This window comes from Equus przewalskii, chromosome 26, assembly GCF_037783145.1.
Source record: "Equus przewalskii isolate Varuska chromosome 26, EquPr2, whole genome shotgun sequence".
In the NCBI taxonomy this organism is placed as follows: Eukaryota; Metazoa; Chordata; class Mammalia; order Perissodactyla; family Equidae; genus Equus; species Equus przewalskii.
The window spans coordinates 7,615,388-7,631,605 of record NC_091856.1 but is presented as its reverse complement, the minus strand read 5'-3'; the positions used below and the strand labels follow the sequence as shown (position 1 = coordinate 7,631,605).

At 39.3% G+C, this 16,218-nt stretch overlaps 1 long non-coding RNA gene across 1 annotated transcript; it reads right to left on the bottom strand.

The window, feature by feature from the left end:
* Positions 1 to 4,047: 4,047 nt before the first annotated feature.
* Positions 4,048 to 15,063, bottom strand: LOC139079603 (uncharacterized). The gene is made up of 2 exons (XR_011533347.1): positions 14,897 to 15,063; positions 4,048 to 4,619 (listed from the first exon to the last, which is right to left on the bottom strand). It is a non-coding gene; the product is annotated as an uncharacterized lncRNA (long non-coding RNA).
* Positions 15,064 to 16,218: the final 1,155 nt, after the last annotated feature.

The window sequence follows — 16,218 nt, the reverse complement described above, 5'->3', positions numbered from 1 at the left end:
ACAGCTGAGAGCAGTACTCCCAGCAGCTGAATCACAAATCCTTTATTCCTGAAGGAGAGTCTGCATGCAGAATCACTGTGTTACCATCATGGCTTTTTTTTTTTTTTTTTTTTTTTTTCTGAGGAAGATTTGCTCTGAGCTAACATCTGTTGCCAATTTTCCTCTTTTTTTTTTTTTTGGTTGAGGAAGATTAGCCCTGGGACGACATCTGTACCAATCTTCCTCTGTTTTGTGTGTGGCTTGCCTGCCACAGCATCACTGAAAAGTGCTGTAGATCTGTGCCTGGGATCCAAACCCACAAACCCGGGCCACCAAAGCAGAGCACACCAAACTTAACCACTAGGCCACAGGGCCAGCCTCACACAATGGCTTTCTGAGTTTCATCTCTTATGGATCCCCCTCTGTTCTAGAAATTTCTCTCTGCCTCACCTGGAGATTGACCTCTTCAAAGCCAATTCTCTGCAGTGGGGCTGACTCTTTCTGGGAGTGAATATTTGGTTTGTTAGATTTAGCAGTCTTCTAGTTTCACTGAAAGTGTAGTGCTTTTTTTGTTGTTGCTCCCCATTCTCTTTGTAACACTGATTTTCAGGGGAAGGGAAGATTTAGAACTAAACTGCCACCACATTCCTGTTGAAACTAAAAGTCAAGAATATTCTTATAATTATCTTTGACTTTTTTCGAGTCTTTCAAATGAATCTTCCCGATAGTCAGATTGTTTTCAGAAACTTCTGAGTTCATAATCTGATAGTACAAGAGATGAGGAATCCACTATGTCATGATCCAGGGGTTAGTTCACAGTTCCAGTTTTGGAATTGCCATATGCATGTTGTCTTGCATGGAGAATACTGACTGCTATAACTTTGATTCATAAGGATAAATGAAGGTTGCTCAAATAATCATGTCAATCTGCAGGATATACTAACATGTACATCCAGTCCAAATCATGCACACCATCATAGAGGTGTTTCATCACTTCTCTCAAGTTTTTCTTCAAATCTCACATCCTTAATGAAGGTTACTCTGACCTCCTAACTGATATTGCATGACCTTCCTCCCATCCCTACCCCCTATCCTTTACCTAGTTCTGCTATCACCTCTACAATATCCTGTAGCTTACTATTATGATCATTGTTTATTGTCTGTCTCCCATGACTAGAATGTAAGTCCCATGAGGGCAGACATTTTTGTTTTGTTCACTGTCATGTCCTCAGTGCTTACTCTACATTTGTTGAATAAATGAATAACAAAATAACACCAGCAACCATTTACTTAGTGTAGCTGGAAGATGATTTACCTGTTCTCTCTCACAACCCTCATGGCAGACTAATGAAGTAAGTAATTTAAGACTGACGTTCATCCGGAATTACTGAAGAAATTCCAGTTCTGAATTAGGGGAATGAGTTTTCTATGTGGAAACAAGTGTGCTCCGGAATAAAAGGGTAAATATTTGCTATTGTTCCTTTCTCTTCACAAAACTAAGGAAAAAAAAGGTAAAGATTTCAGTACCTGCCTTCAAACTGATTGGCAATTTTAACAACCTGATTCAGAATTTCTCTAGAATCGTTATGCCTCTCTCCAGCAGCTGGGACTTTCTTTCATACATTCAATAAATATATTTCACTTCCATTGCAATAGCTCCAATGTGTAGGACAAATAGTCTTTTGCATGCTCAATAATCATCAGCTCCTGGAGGTAACATTTAGATGTACTACTGAAAGAATGCTCAATTCACACAGAAATTCAGTATATAAGAATCTATACTACTTTGTCTATCACTTATATTTTGTGTATCATCTGAACTTCAAAACAGTAAATTTAAAAGTGTTAGTTCCAAAGGTTTAAAATATTGATGGCTCACCTGAACATCATGCCCAGATACCATGCAGGTGCTATGCTCCTTATTTTAGTCTCATCCTAACATATCAATGAAATCAGGATTGTGTGTGTGCTTATTCAATTTTTTCCCCTAATATACAGTGCATGCATGTCCATTACAATAAAATTATTTGTACCATAAGAAAATCATATCACCTGCAGTGTTTCTTAAAGTGCGGCAGACATTGTTGATGACCCCCTCGTATCCCCTTAGATCATACTGCTTTGGGACACAACTGGCCAACCATGGCTCACTGCCTGAGGGATGCCTCTGTTAGCCAGAGCTACCTCCACCTGTAGATGTGACAGGACGAAAATGCCTGAGAATTAACGCCTCCCCAGCTCTACTTTATGAACAGTCCTTAAGTCATTAAGCAATGAATGGCAGAAGGTAGTAAATTAATATCGGAGCTCTCCTGTCCTTAAGATGGAATGACTTTAAGGCACATGTTCTCTACTGATTCCCAGAGTTCCCCAGTGGGTTGAGTTCCAGTGACCCACAGTGATAGCTGATTTGACTGTGCACCATTTTTGACTTCTTTCCCTGTCCCATCTCCCTTCCTCAGTCCCCTGTTTTTGGTTTCTGGGATTGCTTCCCAAATTAACAACTTGGGTTCAAATCCTTGCCTTGAGTTTGATTTGAGGGAGGCTTGAATTAAGATATTGGTATAAGCTGTTAGCAGATGGGCTTCTGTCATGTAGCCATGAGTGCTAACACAATATGTTATATGTATACTATCTTTCCTCCTTCTAATATGGGGAATAGATTAGAGGAGACTAGCCTGAAGACTGCAAAAAATCAGACCAGAGAGAGAATCGCTGGGGATAGAGAGGAGGGGGGCAGATCAGAAGGACATTTGGAGGTAGAATCTATAGGACTTTGTGATTATTTGGATGTAGTTAGAGGAAGAAGGAGGAATCTGGGGGTGAATCCCAGGTTTTTGATTCAGGAGATTTGCTGTATGGATATCATTCACTGAGATAAGGAGTGTGTGAGAACGAGAATGTCTCAGAAAGTGAAGAATTTGGTTTTGGATATAAGTTTGAGATACTTGTCTGATGTTCAGGGGGAGAAAATAGAATCTGGTCACAGGAGATATATCTGGATTAGAGATATCAATGTGGAAGTTCTCAGCAGTTAAATAGAAAATCACCCAGGATGAGTATGTAGTACAAGGAAAGATGAGTGTCTAGGAGCAACTGCTGGGAAAACAATACAATTTAATGGACAGGATAAGAAACAAGAACCTAGAGAGAGGGCTGAGGCGGGCTAACCAAAGAGGACGAAGGCAAACCAGGTAAGAATCACTTCACTAAAACTAAAGATAGAAAGTTACATGAAGCTAGATATGATTACGCTACTGTGTAAGAAACCAAATTCAAGATGAAGACTGAAAAGCTACCATGAGATTTGAAAATCAGGACATTCTTGATGAGCTATTTTATTGGACCAGAGAGCAGAAAATAGAGTGCAGTTGGCTAATGAGTGAACAGGAAAAGAGGAAGTAGAAAACGTGTGTGTCGCAGAGAACCCCGGGCAAAAACCGGTTGTGGTTTATGTCTTATATTATGGTGCCCGTTTTGTTTTTGTTACTAATTCTAAGTTAATATTGTCAGCTCTGAGCTATCTCAGAACAGTCACTGAATGCCAAATTAAGAAAGAAGAGATGATGTGTTAATGGATATAAGCTTGATTTATTTAAATCAATTTAAAAAGCCTTTCTTACTACTACCTAGATTGGCACCAGCCTGGAGGTACTGTTCTGAAGAAATCCACAGATTCCCCAGTCAAGTGCATATTTATTATCTCAAAGTTCTATCCCCTAATCCTTGATATTTGACCTAAGTCTAATCATCAAGCTTTGTCATAAAAAAATTAACTAAATTGTATTTGTCATTTAGACTTCAATTTCACATGTATGTAAGAGACATTATGTTAAAAAAGTTTATCCAAATTTTTTCTAATGATTTGGTATCAAGACTTGTATGTTGTTTCAAGTGACCCTTGCCATGTTGTCCACTTTATATTTACTGGAGACTTACATTTTATTTCTAGAATCAAGAGTCAAAGAGTTATAATGCCAAGGACAAAACATACCTCTCCTTGGCTTTCAGCAATGCTGGGGTTGTATGTACATAACATCATATTGAGCAGATGTTTACTAAAGATTGTTTCTTAAATCCTACAATGCAATATTTTAATTTTTGCTTTAAGGAATCAGAAGTATTTTAAAGAAAAATGGCTTTTGTATTTACCCATATATTTATCAGTTCTAGTGTTCTTTATTACTTGCTGAATATTTTAGTTTTTATTGGTATCATTTTCCTTCAACATGAAGAACTTCACTTAACAGTTCTGCTGGTAACAAATTCTCAGTTTACTTTCATCTGGAAATATCTTTATTCTTGAATGTATTCACTGAATACAGAATGCTGGGTTGACATTATCATTAAAGGTGTAATTTTACTGTCTTGTCGCCTTTGTTTCTGATTAGAAGTTAGTCATCAAAGTGTTGTACTCTGTATGTAATGTGCCTTTTTTCTCTGGCTGTTTTCAAAATCTTCTGTTTATCTTTGGTTTTCAGCAGTTTGAATATAACCTTCCTAGATGTCAGTTTCTTTGAATTTATCTTGCTTGGAGTTCACTTCTTGAATCTGTAAATTTAGATCTTTCTCCAAATTGTGGAGATTTTCAGCTATTTCTTCAAATAATTTCTCTGCTCCTTTCTGTCTCTTTTCTTTTTCTAGGGACACAAATACATGCATTTTAGATATTTCTTTGGATATTTTCCCAGAAGTCCCTAAGACTCTATTTTTCCCTTTCTCTTTTCATTTCTTTTCTTTCTGTCCTTCAGATTGGTAATTTCTATTGATGAGTTCTCAAGTCTTTAACTCTTTTTTTCCTAACTGCAATTGTCTATTAAACCTATCTCATATTTTTTCCTCCAAATATTCTATTCTTTTAGTTCTACCGTTTCCATTTTTTGGGTGTAGTTTTTACTTATTTGCTGACATTTCCTATTTTTTCATTCCTCATGAGCATATTTTTCTTTACAAACTTGAGTCTAATTATAATGGCTGCTTTCAATAAAATCCATGTCTGCCTAATCCTAACATCTGGATTATATTGGGGTTGGCCTCCATTGATTGATTTTTTTAAAAAATGTGGGTAAATTTTCATATTATTCATATATCTCATAATTTTGAATTGTATTCTACACATTATGGAAGAGACTTTGCAGAAACATTGGATTCTGCTATATTCCTCCAAAGAGTACTAATTTTTCTTTTAGGCAGGCAGTTAACTTGACTGAACTCTAACTCCTAACTCCAAAGTCTCAGTTAGTTCCTTAAGTCTTAGCTTGGCTACTAAACATAGCTGTTCAGCTGAAGGATCACCCAGAAATATGGGCAGAGTCTACATAGAAAGCCTACAGCTCTTCTTCTCTGTCTCTGTATTTTTGAGATTCTCTTCCTAACTTTAAAACTCTCATGATTGCTCCAAACTCTGTCCTCTGATTCTTGGAGCTGGTAAGACTGAAGATGTCTAGACATGTTTGAGTCATTGATCACAGTCTATTGGTGCCTACCTTCAGGAAAAAATTCTTGAAAAATTGGAAACTTACCTAGTGCCTTCCCTACCTCTAGGTGTTGATTCCTCACCGTTATCTACTTGCTATTCTGGCTCTCTGATAGCTATATTTTGTCCAGAATTTATACTAGAGGGATGGTCCCATGGGAGCTATTCAGCCATCACCAGAAGCTGAACTCAGGTGCCTGATTTTTAATTCACGACTCTTTTTACTGATTCCAAAGACGACTCCAAATATAGTGGATAGTAACAAGGCCTTTGTTAATAAATTTTTTTTTTAATAAAACCTCTTTCTTTTTTTTTTTGAGGAAGATTAGCCCTGAGCTAACTACTGCCGATCCTCCTCTTTTTGCTGAGGAAGACTAACCCTGAGCTAATATTCATGCCCATCTTCCTCTACTTTATACATGGGACGCCTACCACAGCATGGCTTTTGCCAAGTGGTGCCACGTCCACACCCAGGATCTGAACCAGCGAACCCCGGGCTGCCGAGAAGCAGAACGTGCTAACTTAACTGCTGTGCCACCAGGCTGGGCCCAATAAATTTTTTTTTAGGTTTACAGAACAGTTGCAAAGAAGATACAGAGACTTCTCATATATCCCACATTCCGTTTTCTCATCACTGACGTCTTACAGTAGGATGGCACATTGTCACAAAATTGATAATTATTAATTAAAGTCCATCCCTTATTCAGTTTTCTTTAGTCTTTCTCTAATTTTCTTTTTCTGTTCCAGAATCCCATCCAGGATACCACATTACCTTTAGTTGTTGTATCTCCTTGGCTTTCTTGACAGGGACACTTTATGACTAACTTTTTATTAGAGATCCATTAAGGATACAGCCATAACAAACTGAAAACCCCTTAATGATACATGTGTTCTTGCTTTAACATGAAAGTACACAAAATAAACATTTGTTTGAAAGTACATAATATTCCATATTATTTACTTTTCTGTGACATAAATGCTATTATTTAAACAATATAGCAGTAGGAGTAGGTAACAGCGGCAATTAATAGTAATTAATAGTAGGACTAATTAAACAGATAATGTGTTACCAAAAGCAGAACAATGTTTTTTAAATAAACTTTTTATTTTAGAATAGTTAAAATACATAAATAAAATTTACAGAAAGATTGGGAAGGGCTGCTGTCCTGTGTTTAGAGGACACCCCGCTCCTCATCTCTCTCTTGCTCTCTCTCTCACACACACACATACGCACTTAAAAGTTTATTCAAAAATATAAGAGTGTCTCTGTCACTCAGCATCCAAACCTTAGTGTTAGTGGAATGCATCTTCACATCTGAAATATCCACTCTCATGCCTAACTCTATTTCAGGTCCCATGTCTCTTGCCCTTTGTTTCTGAAAGGGGAATGACTTTCCAGTGCTGAGAAGCTTTATGCTGTGTCACTGTTGATGTGGTGGACAGATACCAAGTATAGGGAGAATTTACCTTCGGACTTCCTCTATAAGAGAAAAGGCAAAATAATTAACATGGCAATTCTTTCCTCTCAGACAGCGACAGACTCTTAGATAACAGAGTGTTGTTCCTAATACGGTGGAATGTACATTTTTCTTTTTTCTCTTTGTTTGAATTTGTAATCCAGGAGATAGGCAGGATGAGTGTGATATTTGCAACAGTTGTACTTGGCACCTGAAGAACATTTTGCATATTATTTATATTAATCTTAAATTTGTGCATTTATATGTTTAGATACCATAGCTGTGAAGTGTGATGCTAATTCTTTAGTGTATTGATCTTGATACCACTTAAAGACAGTGAACATCACAATGTAAGTGATGGCAATTCACGTGATGAAATTAAAATATTTTGTAATATTCTCTGCAATTCTGATAATTTATCATTTATAAGCTATTTTAACATTTAATCTTGATATGTAAATTCATAATTTATTTCTGAAACTTAATGTAATCATTAAGAAATATATTGACCATTCCGGATCCTATTGCCTCTGCAGAGCAAAATTTCTCCAAATTGAAATGAATAAAAAACCCTCTAAGAACTATTATGACTCAACGACAGATGTCTATTTAGAAATCACTGTCAATAGAACAGAAATTTTGTGAAAAAAAAAATTTTAGTTCTAAAACCATAATGTTATTTTGCTAAAATGAGGGCACAGAATAAACATATAATAATCTATGAATGATGAAAGTCTTTATTATATTACTCATTTGAAACATCGCTGGCCCATAGAAAGAACACCTAGATATGTACTATAATAATTAAATTCAATTGTCTTTGATATTTGTCAAACTAGTCATAGAAAAATATAGTTTTACAATTTTTTTTTATTTTGTCATTATGAAGGTATATTTCAAGGTAGGAGGAAAGAGCATGTTTTATTAAACAGTTTGCTCCTCTAGCTTACAATTTTAAGTATTCATAGTATTGCATGTAGGTCCTAATTGTTCCTCTTGCTCCAGGTCCCACAAATGTAGGGGCTAGGCTTGTACATTACAAATGCCCATCTTCTGTAGAAGAGTTCTCAGTAACTTGGCTCTGGATAGTTGCAAGGAAGGCTGGGAAATGTACTCCAGCCCAGGAGGAAAGAAAATGAATGATATTTGTTGAAAACATCATGGTCTCTACCACACAGTCTCATTATATAAGAAACCTTAAGAACTTTCAAAATTCTTTAACTACTTGGTATCACTGGTTATGTGCCTTATTTGCCTTAAACTATCGAGTGAGCTTTCAGAATTTTAGATGATCTAGTGCAGAGTTTTAAAATTTTATATACGTTTTACTCCTGACACACAAGATGATTTTAGGTGGTTTGAAACATTTTTACTTTAACAGTTAGGCATTCATGATAATGCAAACCAGAAAAAATTACTATCCCATCAAACCTGTGATTTCATGAATGTTATTATTTAGGATGAGGTTAGGATAAAAAGGAAATACGTTTAAAAAATTAATTCAACAAGGCAGACTCTACATTTACTCACTACAATTCATATATTCAAAAATGTAATTTTCTGTAATAGAACCAGGCTTTCAAATACCTGTTTCCAATGATGGTGGAAGGGAAAACAACAACATAAACCAGCTCATTAAAGATATCTTAATCTTTTCCTGTTTAATGCAGCCCATATTCAGGTAAATTTAGTCATTCTGAAGTTCAGATAATAGCAAAGTGTTTATCTCCTTCAAAAGATATTTTCTACCTCCTTCTCCAAATCTGGGTGCAAGAGGACTTGTGTATTCTCAGGGCAAGAGTGAGGGGCAGGAATCCCAGATCAAATAACTATTCTAGGCCAGCTTCTCTAACCTGGTGGCAGTGTAATTTGGTCTCCAGGCATTGATCTCTTGTGTACACTGATGGAGTATTTGCACCTGGTATAACTCATGGTTCGTGCTCTTGGCATGGTCAAGGTCGGGCAGCAAACCCATTCTCACCCTCTGGGTCAGGCAACAAGCCCACTCAGACTCTCTTGGTTTGTCCCACTTGGCTTTCATTGTCCTTGCAAATTCTCCGTCAGTTGTGTATTTTATTAGGTCCCTGGTAGACCCATATACCCCCTATCCTCTGCTAAAGAGTCAGCTCAAACGTGGCCATCATGATCCCAGAGGAGACTTACTGGCCTTCGACTCTCAGCTGCCTTCCATGCCCATCACTGAGAATTTGGGAACTTCCAGACCCCTTTCACACAACAGGAGTTCAAAGAGAGACTTGTGTGTGCTATCTCTGCATCTGTCTCTGCCTGAACACACAATGTCCCTGTTTACTCTGCTTTCCAGAACTCCAAGCAAGAAGCAGGATGAAAGCTTCCTCTGGGGCTTCCAGTTTCTCATAGTCCAGCCCCACCTTTGTTAAGGCCTAGGCTTTCTTTCTAGGCAGGCTTCTCATTTTTCAGCTGAGTAGTAAAGGCTCAGAGAAATTTTTACAATGAATCAATAGCAGGGCTGGGATCAGAACTCATGGACTTAGCCCAAAATTCTCTCTGTTACTCTATGTTGAGATTTTTTTCCCCGAAAGGTTGTTAAACTCTATTCTCTGAAAATTTAAAATAAATTTAAGTCTATGCACTAACACTGTTTTTGTCTTAGGAGAGCCGGAAACATTTCAATTTCTGTATTGACTGTTACTATGGAGAACTTTTTTTAGGTTCTAATGATGATTAGGAACATTGTTGGGTCTGTCATCGAAAGGGAGTCACAGTTTTCCACCGATTATGCTGCAGTTATCTGGAAACTCAATGAAATCCTTTAAGTATACTTGGTGACTTTAACCCATTAGAATAGTTTTCATTCTATAATCACTTATTTTTGCTGCTTTCTTCCCTCTCCTTTGAAAGGAACGAGAATATGTCACCCCAAAATATGCCTCTTTGACACAAAAATTATTAGCACTTAAAAAAAATAGCAGATGCCAGAAGGGTCCTCTAACCCTCTCCTTTTTCTTCCTGAGCAGGAGATTAAATTCCTAGATGGAAGATGTCCTCCCTAAACCAGAAGGAAAGTAATGTTCTCATCATCAAGGACAAGAAGCTGAGATGGAGAGACTCCTATAAAATCAGACCTTGTTAAAATAATTCTTATCTTCCCCCGGACTCTCCACATAGTTTACTTTTCCACAATTGCTTCTCTTTGTTCAACCTAATATAAAAGCAAGTAGGTTTCACTGTTTCTTTGGGTCTTCATTCCTTATGCAGGTTTCTGGGTCACATAAAACTTACAGTAAAAAAATTTGCATACTCTTCTCCTGTTATCTGTCTTATGTCAGTTAAATTCTCAAGCCCAGTCATGTACCCTATCATCTATCTCTATCTATCTATCTATCTATCTATCTATCTATAGCTATATATTTATTCTAAGGAATTGGCTCATGTGATTGTGGGGCTGGAAATATGCAGGGCAGGCCAACAGGCTGGAGACCCAAGGAAGAGTTGATGTTGCATCTTGAGTCTGAAGGCAAACTGGAGGTAGAATTTCCTTCTTCCTTGGAGGACTTCAGTCTTTTCTGCATGGTTCACATCTACTATTGACTACCGCTACTGCCTCCTTTGTACATCATTGTCATTTTACTATACATTGTTCCCACCAATGTCCCCACTTCTCATTTGCTACATCCCTTAAGGGCCAATGAAGTGCCAGCTTCCTTGATGTTTTCTGTCCTGGGCTGCAGAGTGGAGAAGGCCTGGCCCTGTGCAAATGTAACCTGCACCTCACTTTACTACCTGGGCACTGAGCGTCAGGACTTGCCCACCCTCTCCTGTGCTCCTCTTAGAGTCTTAGAAACACAGCACTCTATTACTGCTGCTCTCCTCCCCCACCTGAGCTCTCATCCTTGGATCTGGTCCTAGGAATTAGTCACTAAGCTGGGAGCCTTGCTACCCTGCCAAGGACCCTCTCCTCCTGTGTAAGAGCTGGGTGCAAAACACCCCTCTTCTCCCAGACATTCCAATCTACTCACGACTTCCAAGATCAGCTCCTTCTCCTCAAGGCTTATATTTCACTTTCAACACATTTTATCATATCACTCCAGTTTCACAAATTAGAATGCTGAAGCACAAGGAAAGTCAAGTGATTTGCCTGAGGTGAGTCACACCGATAGATAGTAAAGGAGTCAGGGTTCTAATCTAGGCCTCTGATTCCACAGACCAGTGGTCCCCCAACTACTCCTCAGTGTCTGCAAGAGATGCGAAAATTGAAAGATATGGTCCCCTTCCTCAAGGAATTCACAACCTGGAAGCACAGTCTACAATTTATAGGTCGGATCGTTTGCACTTTTCGACAATGGACATTGACTGATGGGATGAACAATGAGGCAGATTTCAGAGGTTCTTGTCCTGAGGAGGCATTTTTCAATGGGAGAGCTTCTGCTGTCCCTTGGTGGAGTGGTTCCAAACTGGCTATGCATTAGAATCCCCTGTTAAAAATACAGATCCCAGATCTTACCCAAGCCCTAGCAAGTCAGAATCTCCAGGTCCAGGGGCCAGGAATCTTTATTTCACAGACTCCTCTGGTGAGTCTTAAACCCATACTGCTCTGAAGATGGATATCTAAGATTCACTTTCTTAGAAACCACCAAAAAGTCAACTGCCTCAGAGACCACTGACTTTGGGGAAGAGACATAGAAGGAATTGAAGCAAAGGAGACTAGAGCCAGGAGTTGAGAAGATGCGTCAAGGGAAAATGTTTAACCAGAGCTATGTGATGAAATACGACATTCCATTGTGAAACACCAGAACTGAAAGGCACACCAGCTAGACCTAGCCTTTGCCCAGAGCTCGTGGCAGCATTTGCTGGTAGCCCTGTCACTGGGGACTTAAAAACCGGCAGCAGCTGACAGTTTCTTTGGAGACAATTTCAGCTTTGAGCAGTAGGCTGGGGTGTTTTGAATGATATAAATTAGCGAGCAACAGGCAAGAACCTGGTGCTTCCAGGTTGGCGCTACAAGCCATCCAGCCCCAGACTACCTCCTGCAGCTGAATCCAGGTGAGTGTTCTGGGAGTCAGGGATGTCACTGCCTAGTAGGAAAGGTTGCTTTCTGACTTCAGCTGGCAGGGCACCTGGGAAGGCTGCTTTTCTTTTGCTGAATGTGTTTCTCTCGACTCAATGGGTAGCACAGTTCTCTGAGGGACCCGCAATTACCTTCCTGGGTGGCTTATTACTCAGGAACACAGAATTATGTCAGATGCATCAACCAACCAAGAGACTGTTTAGACACTATTTTGGAGGCAAAATGCACACTTGGCTGCAGAAGTCAGGGTCCTACTAATGTGAACTTATGGAGAGACTGTTTCTTGACTCAAGAAGTTTTTGTCTGGGATTTACTGCTTGGGAGGAGAGGGAGGAAGTCTTGTGATGAAGAAAGAAAAGCAACAGGATCCTAAAGGGAATGGAATTTTTGTTTCTTGATCAGTAATTTTAACTTCTACTGGTGACCTTTTACTCTCTTCTAGTCTTTTGTTTCCTGCTCCCTGCTGTTTTCCTGTCCTAACAGATCAAGGCCTCCCAGTGGTGTAGGCTTGATCCCCTTCACCCTGGGACCTGGAGGTCTGGAACCTGTTCAACAATGTGGCTTCCAGTTTCAGCTCCTATCAGGTTGCATCCATGTTGCTGTGGGCTCCTTCTTCACTCCTAGCTTCACTACAAGCTAATCCTGCGTGAGGCAGGTGCATTCTTGTGTCCTGACCTCTAGTTGCTTTGTATCCCTGGTTTCATGGACACTGCAGTGTGCAGAGTCCCACCTTCTGCTGAAAAGAAGTGAGGGAGCCAGGAAGTTTTATTCCATTGGACTTTGAAGAGTCTCCCATCTTCAGAAGCAGCCTATAAAAATTCAACAGGGCTTCTGTTCTTTCTTCTTCATACTCTGAGAAATTCCACTCAATTTTTTTTTTACTTTTTCATCTATCACTTATTCTTTCATTTACTTCCTCAAAGACTTACTAACTAATCACTTTGAGTCAGGCGCCATTCTGGGAACTGAGGAATAGAGCGTTGAGCAAGGTATAATTCCTGCCCTTGAGGAATAATTTACAATCTAGAGTAGTGCTGTCCAATAGAATATTCTATGATGATGGAAATGTTCTATAGCTACATTGTCCAATGCAGGGGCCTCTAGTTACATGTGGCTATTGAGCAATTAAAATGTGGTTAGTATGAGGAACTAAACTTTTAATTTTATTTACTTTTAATGAATTGAAATTTAGTTACATGTGGCTAGTGGCTACTATATTGAATAAAGAAGAAAAGGAAGAGACAGATCAAGCAGCAGATTTTTATAATATCATATGCTAAATTTAGTACTGAGATGGTTGGTTAGTCTAGTAAATAGATGAGGGTTAGTTTTAAAAGGCTTTGCCTGGATGAGATTATGAAGAGTGTCAAACACAAAGGGGAGTCCAAGTCCAAGACTGACAGATTCAGCTGGTAAGGAAATAATGAGCCTCTTTTTGATTTAAACAGTTTATGACTTACATAGATAGTAAGGCAAGAGAAGCCAAAGGTGCCAGCTCTTTGGCTCCTTGTCTCACACTCCAAAAGGATGGCACTGAAACAAAAGGAGCCAGATGACCTCAACACAATTGTAAGATGCCCTGTGGCTGAGAAGCCACCTCTAGACCGCAGCAAAATGGTCAAAGAGCTGCAGCTCTGCCTTGAAAGAGTGTCGGGGTGAGAGGGAAGGTTCTATGCCTTTCTGGAAGCAGGGAGGTGGATGGGAAAATTGCCTCATGGCAGCCTCCCACAGGATAGGGAGAAACAGATGAGAAAACAATCTCGTGAAGCCTCCTCTGAAGATTGCCTATCTTGTCATGTTCCTGGGAGGATCGCAAGGCATTCCACCAAGATTTAGGTCATGTGGTGGTTCAAGTTTGCCTGTGGATACATGGAAGGCCTCCAGGGTGCTATGGCAAAGTCATTCCCCTGCAAAGGGTCTTAAATGCTAGGCCAAAGGATTTAGACTTTACCCTTAAATGGATCTGGAAGCCATTGGAAGTTTAAAGCAGGAGAGCAATTCAATTACTTTTGTGTTTTGTAGAGATCTGATGACAACATTGCAGAGATTAGACTGGGGAGCGAAAAACTGTATAGAAGGAGTAAAAATTAGGTAAAGGATGTGAGTTTATGGGAATGGAGAGGAGAGGATAGTCCATAATCATTTATGGACCACATGGAATGTGAAGGCCCCATGTGCAGTGAAAGTGACAAAGACAAATCAGACAGGGTCCTGCCCTCCAGAAATTTAGAGATTAACAGGAGAGCATCAGTGACTCTAATATAAGGCTCAGTAATATATCAAGCGCTTTGAGCGGCGTGGTGGAGAGCCCAGAGAAGGGAGAGCCCCCTTTCACTGAGTGTCCTGTGCACAGTAGGTGCTTTATTGATGATGATAATATGGCGTTGGATAGGATAAGCTTTAAGATTTCTTACAACTTAGTCTGAAAATCTGGGAGAGACTGGACTTTGAGTTTCAAGAAGCCTAATGGATGAAGTGAATTCCAAAAGTCACAAATGGGTGTGTTTTGTTTGATACAAACTCTGGGGTTTGTTGTTGTTTTTGGGTTTGTGCATATGTGGGTTGGTTTGTTTGTTTTTTATAGAATACATTTGAATACCCTTAGACTGGGCAGATAGTCTTTAGTTGACTACAGTCTTATATTTCATTCATGTCTGGCCTTTATCTACAAACTTATTACCTGCCTGGCCTGTATAGGTATCTGAATTTGGAACCCCTGGTATACATTGTAAAATAGGTTTAGAAGAATATGTACTAATGTACGAGCAGGGCTCCCCAACCCCAAGTCTCTCAGCGCTGTCACAGTCCCAGGGAACTTACTTGGACTCCAAGGAAAAGCAGGGTGCTCTGAATTTGGTGAGTACATCTCTGCCACCTGGAGGAACAAGGGCTCAAAACAGAAATTACTCTGAACCTGAAAAATAGAAAAAGCATTACCTTTTGTGCACATGTTGGTCTGTCGACTAAAATTTGATCGTATCATTCCATTATCTGTCCTGCCAAACTATGCACCAGGGGGTGTTTAACTAAAAGCTTCAGAGTCAGGGAAAGGAAAAGATGAAGTTAAAAGCAAGAAGGCAGTGGGGAAGAAAACAAAGGCGGGCAAGGCTAGGAAAAAAGAACGAGCTTTTATATTTCCACCCCCATTTGGGGGAAATAAGTAAGGTTTATATAACGGGTCACATGGCATGGGTTAAAATTCTTGCCTCACCATTAAGGACATAGCAAACTTAGATAAATCACTCAACTTGCTGAGCTCAAGCTCCTGACTTACAGTGTAAGGATAGTAATGATTTTTCATTCCCACAGGGTTATTACAAGGGTCAAAAGGAATAATGGCCACAAAAGGGCCTTGAAAAATAGAAAGGCTTTATTATGGGAATCCATAGTACATTCTCCAGTGGCTAGCTTTTAGCAAGTGCTCAATAACTGTTTGCTGTTGGAGGACAAAAAGGGAACTGACGGGGGAAGAAAATTCTAATAACCATTTAAAATAGCCTGTCCCTAGACTGTCAAATGATTGTGGTATACAATTGTCTGTTCAATTTTCCTGGAGGCACTTTTAAATAGTTTATTAAAGACTATGCACAGTGGAACAGGACAACTTGTATTCCCATCTGGTGTAAATCCCACTGAAGTAGCTTCATTGTTAAGATGGATTTTTTTTTCGTGTGTGGTCTCTCGTGAAATGATGCAGGAGATGGTGATTCTCCATTACAACTCTTATTTATTTATTTATTTACTTTTGCTGAGGAAGATTTGCTCTGAGCTAACATCCGTGCCAATCTTCCTCTATATTTTAGTACGTGGGCCGGGAACACAGCATGACTGCTAACAGAGAGATGTAGGTCCACGTCTGGGAACCATACCGAGGGAGCCAAAGCAGAGAGCTCCGAACTCAGCCACTAGGCCACCAGAGCTGGCCCTCTCCATCACCAATCTTATGAGGCTTGTCCCTAGTCCTTCAATCCTCTTCTTTCATTTTAAATTTATCTTCAAAAATGACCCTATTGGACCATAAAACATATTTGCAAAATGCAAATGCTTTCTAAAATACGAAAGAGTGGCGTCATAAATAACAAAAAGGGAAAAATCCCCTGAAAAACACTAATTACTAGTTACGATGCTCTTCTTACACTGTCCATATTTTGCAATGTTTACAAATATAGCAAAGGTCAGGGGGGAGCTGAGTTGCAGTGGGTAAAAGTTCATTTTTTAGAGTGAAAATTTCCCTCTGACTTTCTGTTACACCAGTAGAG